The sequence below is a fragment of the Lactuca serriola genome, chromosome 4 (genome assembly GCF_051521515.1).
Source record: "Lactuca serriola cultivar US96UC23 chromosome 4, Lser_US96UC23_V15, whole genome shotgun sequence".
Lineage (NCBI taxonomy): Eukaryota > Viridiplantae > Streptophyta > Magnoliopsida > Asterales > Asteraceae > Lactuca > Lactuca serriola.
The window spans coordinates 96,615,881-96,629,767 of record NC_136411.1 but is presented as its reverse complement, the minus strand read 5'-3'; the positions used below and the strand labels follow the sequence as shown (position 1 = coordinate 96,629,767).

The following is a 13,887-nucleotide window of genomic DNA, read 5'->3' as shown; positions in this document are numbered from 1 at the left end:
CAATCATTTCACTTATTTTAAGAAAGTGATTAATACATATTATTGAATTAAATATAATTGAAAAATACAATCTAATTTAATTACAAGAGTATTTTAGTCAATTAGTATAGATTTAATAAAGAAAAATTGCATATTTTAAGGGATCATAGATTCTATTAATTTTAAAAATCCTATTTTACGAATTATAATTCTTTTAATTTGGACATTAAGATAGAATGTGTTTATGAGTATATTCAAAAATAAAAATATTCTTGAACCACAAAAAAAATAAAAATATTCTTGAACCTATTTCTTGATCATGACTTTAAAACTTCTTGTAGGATAACAACTTCTCGAACCATCAATTGAAGAATAAAAACAAAAATTACATTAATTCTTATAGAATACGGATAACAATTGCTAAGAATTATATTTATTGTTAAAGAATAAAACTAAAAAAAACTTTCAGATCGGGAAAAAACATCAAAATCTAAAAAGACATTAATACATTCTAAAAGAATAATGTTTCTAATAATCTCTTTCAGTTTTGTGTCTTCAAGCATCAACTTCTGTAAAAACAAATCCAATTGTAGCTTAGAATCCAATAAAGCATTAGCAAATGAAAAATAAAAAACTAAATTCCTTTGGAAAAATATGCGGACTTGTGAATTGCACCAAGAATAATTTGTGAGAAAATATCCATATTCCATTCCAACAAAATTGGAATTGTAGAAAATACACAAATCACGGAGGAAATGTCGAGATTTAATTCCCACATAATCGGAATTCATGATTCCATTCCGACATAATTGAAATTCAAAGATTCAATTATGGAAGAAACACAGCTTACAACATGTATTTAATTGTTCATGATATTTAATCATATAAACACAACCACACTCATATATTCACACAAAATCGGAATTTGCCACCATCTATTGGAAATCAATGTAAATATGATTAAGTTATTCAAACTTACTATTAATAATAAAATATTTGAGCAAGCATATGTTAATCAGAAGCAATGAATAAGTATGAAATAGAAGATGAAAAATATTGAGCAAACATATCCTGTATGTATGTATAAGTCAGGACTGTTCAAAAATTTGAGTGGCATGTTGAGACATATAACAAAGCATGCAAGTTTCAGTATGTATAAAATTTTACACAAATCTAGTTTCTAATACAAAACATTTCTTTGGTTAAAATTATAAAAAACAACTTTCCGGGAGGAACAAAAAGATGAACTCCAAAAAGCAAAAAACCAACCAAGATGAAAAGAAAGCAATCACGGGTGTTAAAGCACCACTAAATCTTAATGTGTATTGATCTAAAACTAGCCTCTGCCTTAATGCAATGTATAATTTAGCAAATTGATCCCAAGAGTGCCTCTCAATCTCCAGTTAATGTACTACAGAAACTGATTGTCACATGACATGTTTAATCTAGTATGAATGCTCATCATGCAAACATTAAAGTTATAAATACTTATTTCACCAACCAATAAATACTTGTGATCCTAATCGGAAGAAATCTCCCTACCCCTTACCCCATCCTAAAGAGAAAAGACAGATGATAGGAAGATCGGTAATTATCTCTGTTTACGATCAAAACACATAATTATGCGCACAGATTTCCAAATCAGATTAAGTTGAACGAAAATAGAATCAAAATCAAAATCCAAATCAAATAAATCAAAATAATGACTAAATCAAACGAACTGTTTAATGGTGGATAGGGGAAGAGATACATACCATTGTCTTCTTGAGTGAGGGTAACAACGCCTCCGACATTGGAGGAGCCCTTGAGGACGACGACGATTTTTTGGTCAATAAGGGTTTTAGATGTTGTAAACCTGAGAGCCGATCAATCACAACATCCGATTAGAACTCGTGGAGGATCAGTGAGGGATTTCCGAACACTTTCTGGTGATGAGAGAGGGGCGACATCGGGGATGGTCGGATCTTTCTAAAGTTCTTCGCCACCTGGATCAATCCGGAGGAGGGCGATGATGGCGGAAGGGTGGGATAGGACTACTACACCAATGAGTTGTAAAGGGGAGCCATGCGATAGGATGTATACAACGAGGGGTTTTTCGGGTGGGAGATTGAATCTATTGAGGAGCAAGATGCACGCTTACTAATTTATTTAAAAGTCAATGCTACTATTGTTATAGGGAGTATTTATGGAATTCATTTACCAAATTACAACATAACCCTTATTGATTTATTTAATTATTTAATTTTTATTGGTCCACAATCATTCCTACATCCATATAATAATTAGTTGGAATACATGAACCTCTCTCTCTCTATATATATATATATATATATATATATATATATATATATATATATATATATATATATATATATATATGAGCCCAAAAAATAGGTGTGCCTCCCCTTAACATCCCCAATTTCTTTATGACTTGTGAAAACAAGGCATAAACAATTACTTTGTTCTTATCAACTGCTCTTTGTTATTTCAGAAGCAAATTTTTGCAGTCTACGGACCATATCTGCATATATCTACACTGAACTGGTGGATCAAACTTATGCAGTATGCAAGTAGAAGACCATTTGTTTTTTAACGTCTGCTGACTAATAAAATATACTGAAATGTTAATAAACCGATTTTTGAACTTAAAAGATTTTTTCAGCAAAATTTAAATAATTTTAGTTTTACAACATTGAAATATAAATCTTACAACCATAAATAAACACTTAAAAAACCATTCATTTCATATATTACGTTAACTGCTCGACAATTTCATCTTGTAATTGAGTCATATTTTTCCAGTCACAGCAGTACTATGTTCTTCAACCTCGTCTTCATTATTAGCATCAAAACATATGGTTATTTCGAAACGACAAATCAGAGTATATGCACATATTCTGAAAAGCAAAAGACCCATCATTGACAAAAATATAAAATTAATCATCTCAATCAATGTCACAGGTTTTCACGAGATAGTGATTATTTGATATGTGATTTTCTAAGGCTAGAGGGAGTGGCTCGCTAGCCTCATCTCCACCACTCCCATTAAAGTCGCTAGGTCCCTCGCCAAAGAGAGCTCGCTAGCTGGACACCGAGAAGAAAGAGAAAGAGCAAGAGGAAAGAAAGGGAAATCATTGGTTGTCGGCTTCATTTTCTTCTTCTTCTTCTTCTTCCTTCTTCTTTTCAATGATTCGATTGTTCCATTTTTGTTGCGTTTGTTTAACAGAGAATTGGGGAAGAAGATGCATTCTTTTAACAACAGGGAATTATTGAAGAAGAAATAAAAAAAAGGTACATATTTGGTCCCTAAAGCTTCATCAACTTAGTATGTTTTGTTCAAAATAAAAACCTTTTTATTTAATATTAAATTTTTGTGTTTTACAAAAATATAATTTATTTAATATGAAATGTGTGTATTAAAAATATAATTTATTTAATTTTGATAAAGAAAATTATTAAAAAAAAATTAGGAAGTGTTAAGGATGCTACCACTTCCTATAAAATGTTAAGAAAAAGATGTTAACAAGATGACAGGCCAAAAAGTAACATGGCAACAAAAAAAATAATGTGGCATAATGCTAGGAGTGTTACCACTCTTTATAGCCTAATGGACACCTCAATAGAAAATAAGTACCGTGAAAATCACAAAAATTCACAGAACTTTATATTAAATATTTTAGAAAACCATAGAAAAAAAACTTCTAATAACTAAGAAAGCTAATATTATATTAATACATTCGGACTTTGTAAACATTATCATCAGTTTGTTTTTAAGTAAAAGAAACTTTGACGAAATTTATAACTAAAATAAGTAAAATAAATTCATTCTCTAAAAGTGAGGTAATGTTTGATGAGTTAGGTTTTTTAAAGCAAAAAATAAAAAAAGAGGCGTGTTTTTTTATGTAGAAGATGTGTGAAGCGTTACCGGAGATAAAAGAAGTCATGAAGAGCTTTTGGCAAAAAAAAAAAAAAAAAAAAAAAAAAAACACCCTAGTGTTTCTTTGTAAGTATTTTGATAAGTTCTATGTAAGTTGCTTTCTAACTTTTACTTTCGTTAATTTTTGCTATTACATCCAAATTACTTGCAATACAAACATAATGGAGCTTGTGACATTGATTATGTGAAAAAAAGAAGAGAAAAAGTCGAGATTCAAAAGAGAGAGATGAGCAAAGTCGGAGCTTATGTGGTAAATGTTTCACTAACCTAGATTTTAAATGTTTTCCTTTCATCTTATTAAAGCATTGAGTATTTAAATTGTTTGTTATTAGGACACTGCCTTTTGATTTCATTGAGTAGAATAATTGTTTGGTGAAGTACCAATGAAATGTAGATTTCCAGGTCAGTTTAGTAAATTGCATTATCGTCCATGTATTGTTTGTTTTGCCAAAAATGTTGTTGAATTTTGTTTATTGCTGATTTGGGCATGGTGTTTTTGGATGGAAAGTATGATGATTTTGTTAAACAAGCGTTTTATATAGTTGGAGGAATTGATGAGGTTTTTCCTATTAAGGGATATGTTGGACAATCATTTTACACTCCTTTATATATGACACTAAACTTTATGTGTAATGACTTGTGGTTCTATGTATACATGATATTTTTGTATAATGGAATTATTAGATGTGATTTAGTTTAAATATGAGGACATTTATAAATATATATATATATATATATATATATATATATATATATATATATATAACTTTATAAATATGTAACGTATTTCATAATTGTATGAGTAAAATTTATATCAATTTTTTAAAAATTTTCAAAATTTACGACACATTAAATTGTATGTCGGAAATGCACGCCATAAATATATAACACACAAATGTTGTCATTCTCATTTATTGTAACATCCGTATTACCGGTATGTAATTTATTATGGTTTTATTCTTCTTAATTCGCTAAAATATGAAAAACTTATAATCTGTGACTTTACTCGGAGGCGTGTCATGCCCTTTATCCGGACATTACACGTTTTTCCATTGGGCTGAACGTTTTAATTAGGGTTTTGGGGTATTTAAAGGCCATTAACCCATTGGGTTTAATCATTCTCAACCTCCATCATCCTTTGAGTGATTTTTTAGAAACCCTAACCCTCTCTCTCTCTCTCTTGTGTGAGTGTATATGTGTGTTTGTCTATATATATATATATATATATATATATATATATATATATATATATAGAGAGAGAGAGAGAGAGAGAGAGAGAGAGAAAGAAAGAAAGAGAGAAAAAAAAGGCTTTCCTTTATAGACAATGACTGTCGTAAATGCCTATACATGACAAACTTTAGTCTGTCATTGAAAGTCATGTCTAATTGAAAATGACAGACATTTAGTCTGTCATAAACTTTATGACATACCTTTATATAATTACGACAAACATACAACATACATTCACGACTGACTTTGTATGTCATAATTTGTAACTTTTTTACAATTATTGATTCATGTATTGTTTCTCTGTACTAGAAAATAGAAAGTAGTGATCCTCTAAACTATACCTATTATAGTTTACTAGTATGTTTGTTTGAACTCTAAACTATATCTATTATAGTTTACTAGTATGTTTGTTTGAACTGTTACTGATTTGGAGAAAAGACTCAATTGCCCAACATATGCAACTGAGTTAAGTATGTTCCTTGAAAATGGGGTTTAATATTCATGCATATATTTAGCAAGTATAACTATGATTTAACCGACAGTCGGACTAGTGATCCTACCCTAAGCCCACAACCAAACAAGGAACAGGAGTTACGGTATTTAGCAATAGTCCTAAGTCAATTAAAGCATACTTATACATAAATATGTACACGAATATGATTTTGATATAAATAGAAATCTAAAAATAGTTTAAAAGAGTTTTTAAGTGATTTTAACAACATTTAAGCATAATAAATCCTTTTGTTTGTTTGTTTCCACATGTAAATGATTAACACAATTATATTGTGTTCTACTTGTATTCCCCCCTAAAAAGCATTTAAAAGGGTAAATTGTAGGGGTATGAACTCACCTTAAGTGAGTGATTAGATTAAATGTTTGATATAGGATGTTTGATTCTACTAGTTAGCTCCCGGGACAAAACCAAGTCCTAAATAGCAATTCACGTGATATATTGACATGAAGTTAGTGAATATAACCTCAAAGGTGTTAAGGAAACAACCTAGGATGTAAGAATTACTTACATAATAAGTGTTAGAAGCGAAATCGAGTGACTGCTTGGAGTTCACGGCTGGGCTTCGGTGTTTACGGTCGCAAACGGTTCACAGACACTTGAAGATTCAACTGTTTGCGGTTGTAAACTCAAGTGTGTGCTCTTAGTGAAACCAAGGAGATTCAAGGGTTTATGGCTGTAAACCCATGAATTAAGGGTGATTGATCGATGAAAAAGAAGAACGCTAGATGCTCTTATCAAGATCCGAAGGTGAATCAAATGATCCTCGGATGATAGTTGAGAGAAAACTAGGGGTTTTTGGTTGAAGATCTTGAGAAAAAATGCTTTAGTTTTCGGCTAGAAGTGTAGAAGTGAGGATTATTTCACACACACACACACACATATATATAGGGTAGATTTTGCGGTCTGAAGGAGTTTACGGCTGTGAGCCGAAAGTTTACGGTCCGAAGTGAGTTCACAGCCGAAAATGAGGTTCTCAGTTGCGAGACGTTTACGGTTGCAAAGGGGGTTTTCGGTTCCTATGAGGCTCCTCGGATTTTGAGTGTTTAAATTTCAAATTTCCACACCCCTTATAACGAAGTGTTAAATATGTAAAGATTATTAATCTAACCTTAAGATTACATCAAAGCACAAGTTTGACTTTTATTGGTTAAGTTTCACTTTAGTTGACCAAGTTTGACTTTTACAAGATTGAAATTACAGGTTGTCACAAATTTGGATGATTTGGGTATTCGGTTTGTGCTTTGGAGCCAAAGTATATTTTGGTAATATCTCATCTCGGGCTTCTATGGAAAATGGATGTTTGTTCGGGATGTGGTAAGGCAGGTACGAGTTGATTGAAGTGAAGAGTTTCTCATTACCTTTTCATGGATATAAGGATTTTCGGAATCAGATTTATAACGAAGAAGTTATGGCCTTTAGAGTGCCTAAGGGTTTGAGAAGGAACCCTAGTACGTAGGGCGTACTTTGGGAGTACACAGGGCAAATTGATGTGAGGGGTATTACGTTGGGCTTAATGATGTGTACGCTTAGCGTACTGTGAGGGTTTGGTATGGGGTGTGAGACCTCGTACGCTGGGCGTACAAGGAGTACGCCGGGCATACGAGGGAAATGTGAAAACCCTAATTCTTGGAGTTGTAGACTATATAATCTCATTAAGTCTTTTTGGTTGGTCCCTTACCAGCCTCCAAGTCCCCAAAATCCTATAAATCATCGCTAAGCCTCCATGGTTGTGATTTTGAGCTCATGATGTGCATTTTGGTGTTTTTGGGTCATGTCCAAGAAGATGGAGTTTGGTGCAAGGTTGGGAATCAAGGAAGAGCTTGTGGATCTTGATTATGTGCTTCATTTCCATATTTTTTGAGATAAAAAGCTTTGATCTTGTTTATTGTCAGCTTAGATCTAGTTTGTATGAGTTTTGGTACATTTTGGTCCCAAGAATGAGATCTAGTGGTTTGGTACCACTCCAGGAGCTATGAGTTTCCACTCTTAGTGTTTCTGAGGTTCTAGATGCTTAAAGTTGTCTCATTTAGGGTTTGGAATCCCCCATACATGAGATGGTGTCCATTTGGTGAATGTATAATGCTTTATTTTGATGTTGGGTTCTTTTGGGGCATGCAAACTCATCAAGTCAATGACTTTATGGTTGTAGAAGTTCTTTAAGAAATAGATTTGTGGTTTAGACTCCTAGTCTTGGGCACTAAGTGATTAATGGAGTTTTTGGCTTAATGGATGAGTATGCTAGGCGTACAAGTCTGTACGCGCAACGTACAAGCCAAAATGCATGTATGCTTAGGGTACAGCTGAGTACACCATGCGTACTCAGCCAGGTGGATTTTTGCATTTGGGCTTTCTAGTTGGGCTTCCTTTTGGGCTTGGGTGTTTGAGTTATTAATGGGCTATTTGAGAACAAGAGTTTTGGACTAGGAAAATTGGTTGGGCTTTAGGGTAAGGCCCATGTAAGGGGTTTGGGCCCAATTTGGAAAATTAGGTCGTATTTGGGCCTTGGTTGATTATTTGCTTTTGGGCCTTTCAGATTGTGAGTTTGGGCCTTAGTCTTGGACTAAGCTAGGTTAGGGGTAAAATGGTCTTTTTACCCCGAGTGTGGATTTATGGTTATGGACTGGAACCTAAATGTTAATTGGACGTTGTTTTGATATTGACAGTTCAGGGAATCTGTCAGCCAGCAGCTAGGGATCATCTGTGTGATTCGGCAGTGTGAGTTGAGTCTTCTCCCAGTACTTGTGAGTCGAAGGCACCAATGTCGGCTTACTAAATTATGTATGTAGGATGCTAGTTATCTTTGTGATTCTCGCATGTTTCTATGTGCCTGTGTGGTAGAATAGTTATATTTGTGTTGACCAGTTGGGTCTAGCTATTATTATTGTGTTATGTTGTTTATATATGATTGAGACTGCTGATAGTCTCCAAGGTTGTTGATAAACCACCGGGCATGCTGTTAGCCACTGGGACTGCTGATAGTCCCCAAGGTTGCTGATAACTCATAGTTGTTTATTTGTGTTGTGTTGTATGTGGTATCATGGGGTAACTCACTGAGCTTTGTGCTTACATTTTTCAGTTTATGTTTTAGGTACTTCTGTTTTCAAATGGAAGAGCTCGGGATGATTGCAGGGCACACACCATAAGTTTCCACACTCTGTGATTTACTCTGATTTGAAGATGTTTTGCTAAATCTAAATTACTGTGGTTTTATGGAAATGATATGTATTAAATTTTATTAATCTAAAAACAAAAATTTTATGTCGTCATTTTTTGGATGTTACAGGAGATCCAATGGGAACCCACCACAAAGACCCTTCTTCATTCTAAATGTGGTTTCACATAGTTTTGAGAAACAACAAGTCCGATTAATTCAAACTGCAAACATTTAATCTATGACAACCCGAAATTTCTATCTTGTATAAACCATTCACTTCAATCAAAGTCAGACTTATTTCTGCTAACTTTTAGCACTGTTTAGAGTCTTTTTGAGCATTCTGAGCCTATGTACACCAAAGGAATGAGTGAAAGAAAGTGCCAATTGAAGTTGTAGTGTAACGTCCCAAAATTTAAGAATAAAAATTTCTATTAATAAAACCTCACTTTAAGCAAATTCATCATTTAAAACATAAACAGCGCCATAGTTTCCAAAATACATGTTCGTTATCAGAGTAAACATTCCCAGGCTGTCTAAACTATGGTGTGTGCCATGCGATCAACCCGAGCTCCTCCCTCCGCTACCGGAAGTACCTGAAAACAAAACTGAAAACCATAAGCATGAAGCTTAGTGAGTTCCCCACCTTACCACATACTGCACATACTGGGCCACGCCCGCTATCCTGGGCGTCGCCCCCTACTTCGGGCCTCGCCCGCTACAACGGCCCCGCTGCTCCAGGCCCCGCCTGGCTTCAAGCCCCGCTCGGATACAGATCTGTTTCACTTAGGCCTCACCCGTCACAGGGCCCCGCCCACTAACATATAATAGCACATACACATATCGCATAACATCACATAAGCTAAACATATACTAACAGCTCTTGCCTTAAGGGCTCGCCTATCTCTGGGCCCCGCCCGTGTCCTGCTACTGATGAGTCATGGAACCCCGTCCATACGCCTGTTGATAGTGAGATATGGGCCCAGCCCACCCTCACTCCTTTCCTAACTTGGGCCTCTCCCCTGGACTATTGCTACTGAGATGTGGAACACCATCCACACTCTGTTATTGGTGAGATACGGGACCTCGCCCACACTCGCCTCCCTACCAGGCACATACAAGTATCACACAGACAACAAGTATAAACTATCACATAAACCATTTCTTGGGCACCCGCCCTTTATCATTGGACCTCGTCCGAATATCATACTAGCATACTATGCCTAGGGCTAACCACCGGGTCTTCTACTCATAACTACATGGTCCGACATTGTGGCCGTAGACCCATTCATACAAAGGGAAACTCACCTGCACTGGCTGAACTTGCTGATGATCCCACTAGCTGTTGCCCGACCACTCACTAAACTCCTGCTCTACTTGCTCCCCAAGCTATCAATATCAATGCAACACTTAGTCTAACTGACCCCGACAGTTAACCAAGTCAAATCTGGTCTAAGACAAAGTCCTGGTCAAATTCAACCTTTCCAGGTCAACCCTACTCGCCGAGTCCACTTACTGACTCGCCGAGTTCCTATACTCAGGGTCCTTCCATTCGCAGCATGACTCGCCGAGTCAGTCCATGACTCGCCGAGTCCAACGATTATCGAGTCCTGACCTGTCCAACTCGCTGAGTCTCCAACCGACTCACTGATTCGAGTCTCAACTCGAAGGGTTTGGGGTTTCGCGACCTGACTCACCGAGTACCAGGCAATCTTCATCCAACTCGCCGAGTTGTTCATCCAATTCGTCGAGTGCAAGCCCAACATCATCCGACTCGACGAGCTGTTCATCCCACTCGTCGAGTTCCTCCTCATTTTCATGGTACTCGCCGAGTCCATTCAAATCTCCAAACATGCAGAGGACTTTTGAGTCATGCAGGGACTCCAAACCATAGATCCATACTTCCAAAGCTCAATCCCTACGTAAAGTTGCAAACTTTACGTATAACTAAAGAGATCTAGGCTCAAAACATACTAGGGTTTGGTTTAAGGACAAAAGGGCTTCACCAACTACTCATTTCCTGATGCTTTATGACATAATGGACCATCCCCACAATAGATCTGAAGTGGCAACAACATATCTAAGCCCCTAACCCGATTTGGGTCTCAATCAACCATAAAACCCCCAAATCTCATGACAAAATAGATCTAGATGCAAAGAAGGGAAAATGGCAGCTTAATACCTCCAAGATGAACACAAACTGAAGTAGATCTCGAGCACACACCCCTCCTTTGAAGCACCCTTCTTGATCTTCAAGTTCCTTTCCAAAGTTTCCTTCCTCCAAAGCTATTTCTCTCAAATGATGGAAGCTCACACAAATTATAGGGTTTACAGGTTCTCTGGGATGATATGGTGGCTGAGGGAGGGACATAACACCCTTTATATAGGATACAACTCCCGGAATTAGGGTTTTCCTCACACAGACCAGACTCGCCGAGTCACCTTGGCCGACTCGTCGAGTCGGTCACTCACTCCCCGACCCGGATCCCGCTCTGACTCGCCGAGTTCCTCCTTGGACTCGCCGAGTCGCCCCTTAACATTAAGGTTTTCTTTCCTTTCTTGGCCTTCAAAACTTGGGTGTTACAACTCTCCCCCACTTAAACTAAACTTCGTCCTCGAAGTTTGCCATGGCCCATCGCCTGCGATCTGCCTCCAATACCCCACCAATTAATCCAACACCAGCTGCCTACCCTCGCTGGCCTTCCTCCTGGTCATTCTGACTAGCATCACTCCTTGCGGATAATCATCTTGGGTCAATCCTGACCCTGAACATTCTGGGAACACAACTTACTCAACCGACAATCCTTCTGGTACTCTCCGAGTACTGCAACTGAACCTATAGGGGTCCACCCCCTTCTTTCCTCATGCGATTCCCTTGCCTTCCCAAGGCGATGCTCCAAAAACAACTAATTCCTCTGACACTGTGAAGATCCTATCTTCACCATTCCATTATTCCCGCAAAATCGAGTACAGGTCATCACCGCCAGTAATCACTGACACTCCTCTCTTGTCATAACTTGGTGTCGAGGACTCCTCGACTCAACTAACTGAATTCCACCATAACCCGCTTTCCCGCACTACTACTGACTGGATATTTCTGCCATTCCTCATCTGCCTTCCGGACGAACTGAGACCACTATGGTCCCTACCAACCTATCAATATCTGGATTACCGGCCCCCACCAGTAGCTAGTCCCAACACCATCACTAGTCACTCTCAGCGACTTCCAAAGAAACCTCAACCACCTATAACTGCTCAATCAATTCTGCCATTCAGGCACTACAAACCTGGGATCCCCGATCCCCTAACTTGACACTAAGGTCCCTACCAGGTCCCACCTGCGCTGCTAAAACTCACGGGCCTCGCCCACGAGTCCCACCCGCCTCTATCCTTCTAGTCCCACTAGTCTATTCACTCTCGCTCGGGCCTCGCCCACGGGTCTCACCCAACCATACTACTGAGCAACCCTGCTCCCAGGTCTCATCTACACTGCTAATCTCATACGGGCCTCGCCCACGGGTCTCACCCAACTATATCCTAGAGCAGCCTCTCCCAAGGTCTCACCTCGCTAGGGCTATACAGGCAACTCCCTACCATTCTCAACCACTACCCATCCTGATCCCCATCTAATCACTAGGAATTAAGGGCCTCGCCCTAACTCCGCTAACGAAGCGACTAAGGAATGCTACGGCTTACCCATAGCCTTACATCACCATCCATTGTTGACTGCTAGTGAATGCTACGGCTGCCCCGTAGTCTTACAACACTTCCACCACTGACTACTAGCGAATGCTACGGCTGCCCCGTAGTCTCACATCACTTCCTACCACCGACTGCCGACACGAAGGCACCCATGTGCCATTAGCTCTCAAGATCCTCATTCTGACTCCCTCGAGTCCTACGAGCGATCCACAACCCGAATTCCCAACCACGAACTAACCATTACCATCACACGCACTAGCTGATGGGGAGTTTCTCAAACTCCCAACCCTGAAATCCTCAATCCATCAAACGCTGAACTACTTCCCTTCCTCTGCAGAGGTCGCGCACTCATTCTGGGTCCGCGTGCTCCTCTCTGGGCACACTCGGAGGATTCTCCCCCACTTCGATCCTGCTTACCCTTTGCTGCTTGATACTCAAAAGAGATCCCGATCTTTGCTACCAATCCATATTCCATCTACTGAGGAACCCAAGCCTACCATAGCTAGAGATCTAATCAACCCATCTGTAACACTACACAACCCCGATCTAGCGAGACATACCAAGTCCCTCCCAAGCATGCTACAGTTACTACATCCTTCGAAACCTTCTTCAATAGTGCACATCCCCTAACTACCATACAAATATCCAAGGTATGCAGATGGCATATAACTCGACCATAATCAACCGCACCAAAATAAAATACTCATACCAATAATGATGCAGAACCATAACAATATAATCATGCACAAATAAAAGAACTGAGAATGGGAATTGCATACCTGCAACGTCTGGCGTTGCTCGCGTCTCCAAGGTCGTCATCTGAAAAGCCCTGCTCCCTGCTGCAGGTGCCTCTACCCGGCCCTGACGGCCATCCGTGATCCTCAAGGTTGCAGGGGCGGGTGCCATCACCCGTCCTGCCGAAAACAAACTGGGACACTGGGCCTTCTTGTGGCCCCGCTGATGGCAATGAAAACATAAGAAGTCTGATTCCTGCGCGGTGGTAACAGTACAATCCCTGCTGAAATGACCAGTCCGACCGCACTTGAAACAGCCAGACTCACCACCGCTACCACTCATGCACGCGCCCCCGTGCGCTCTGCCGCACTTTCCGCACCGACTGCGGTCCTAATGATCCCTCGATCTCGAATCCAATCCCTTGGGCCTTTTGCCCGAACCCGCAACTACCTGAACCTCATCCAGCTTCCTCTTCCGGATTAGCTCCAAATCAATTTCCCTTTCTCTAGCCCGAGAAATCATATCTTCCAGCGTCTTACAGCTGGATCTACTCACGAACTCCCTGATGTCATCCCTCAACATCTCATGGTACCGAGCCTTCTTCATCTCCTCATCCGCGACATACTACGGTACAAGAAG

At 38.8% G+C, this 13,887-nt stretch overlaps 1 long non-coding RNA gene across 1 annotated transcript; it reads right to left on the bottom strand.

Annotated features, from left to right (window-relative positions):
* Positions 1 to 344: 344 nt before the first annotated feature.
* On the bottom strand, positions 345 to 2,131 carry LOC145102151 (uncharacterized). The gene is made up of 2 exons (XR_013706051.1): positions 1,734 to 2,131; positions 345 to 548 (listed from the first exon to the last, which is right to left on the bottom strand). It is a non-coding gene; the product is annotated as an uncharacterized LOC145102151 (long non-coding RNA).
* Positions 2,132 to 13,887: the final 11,756 nt, after the last annotated feature.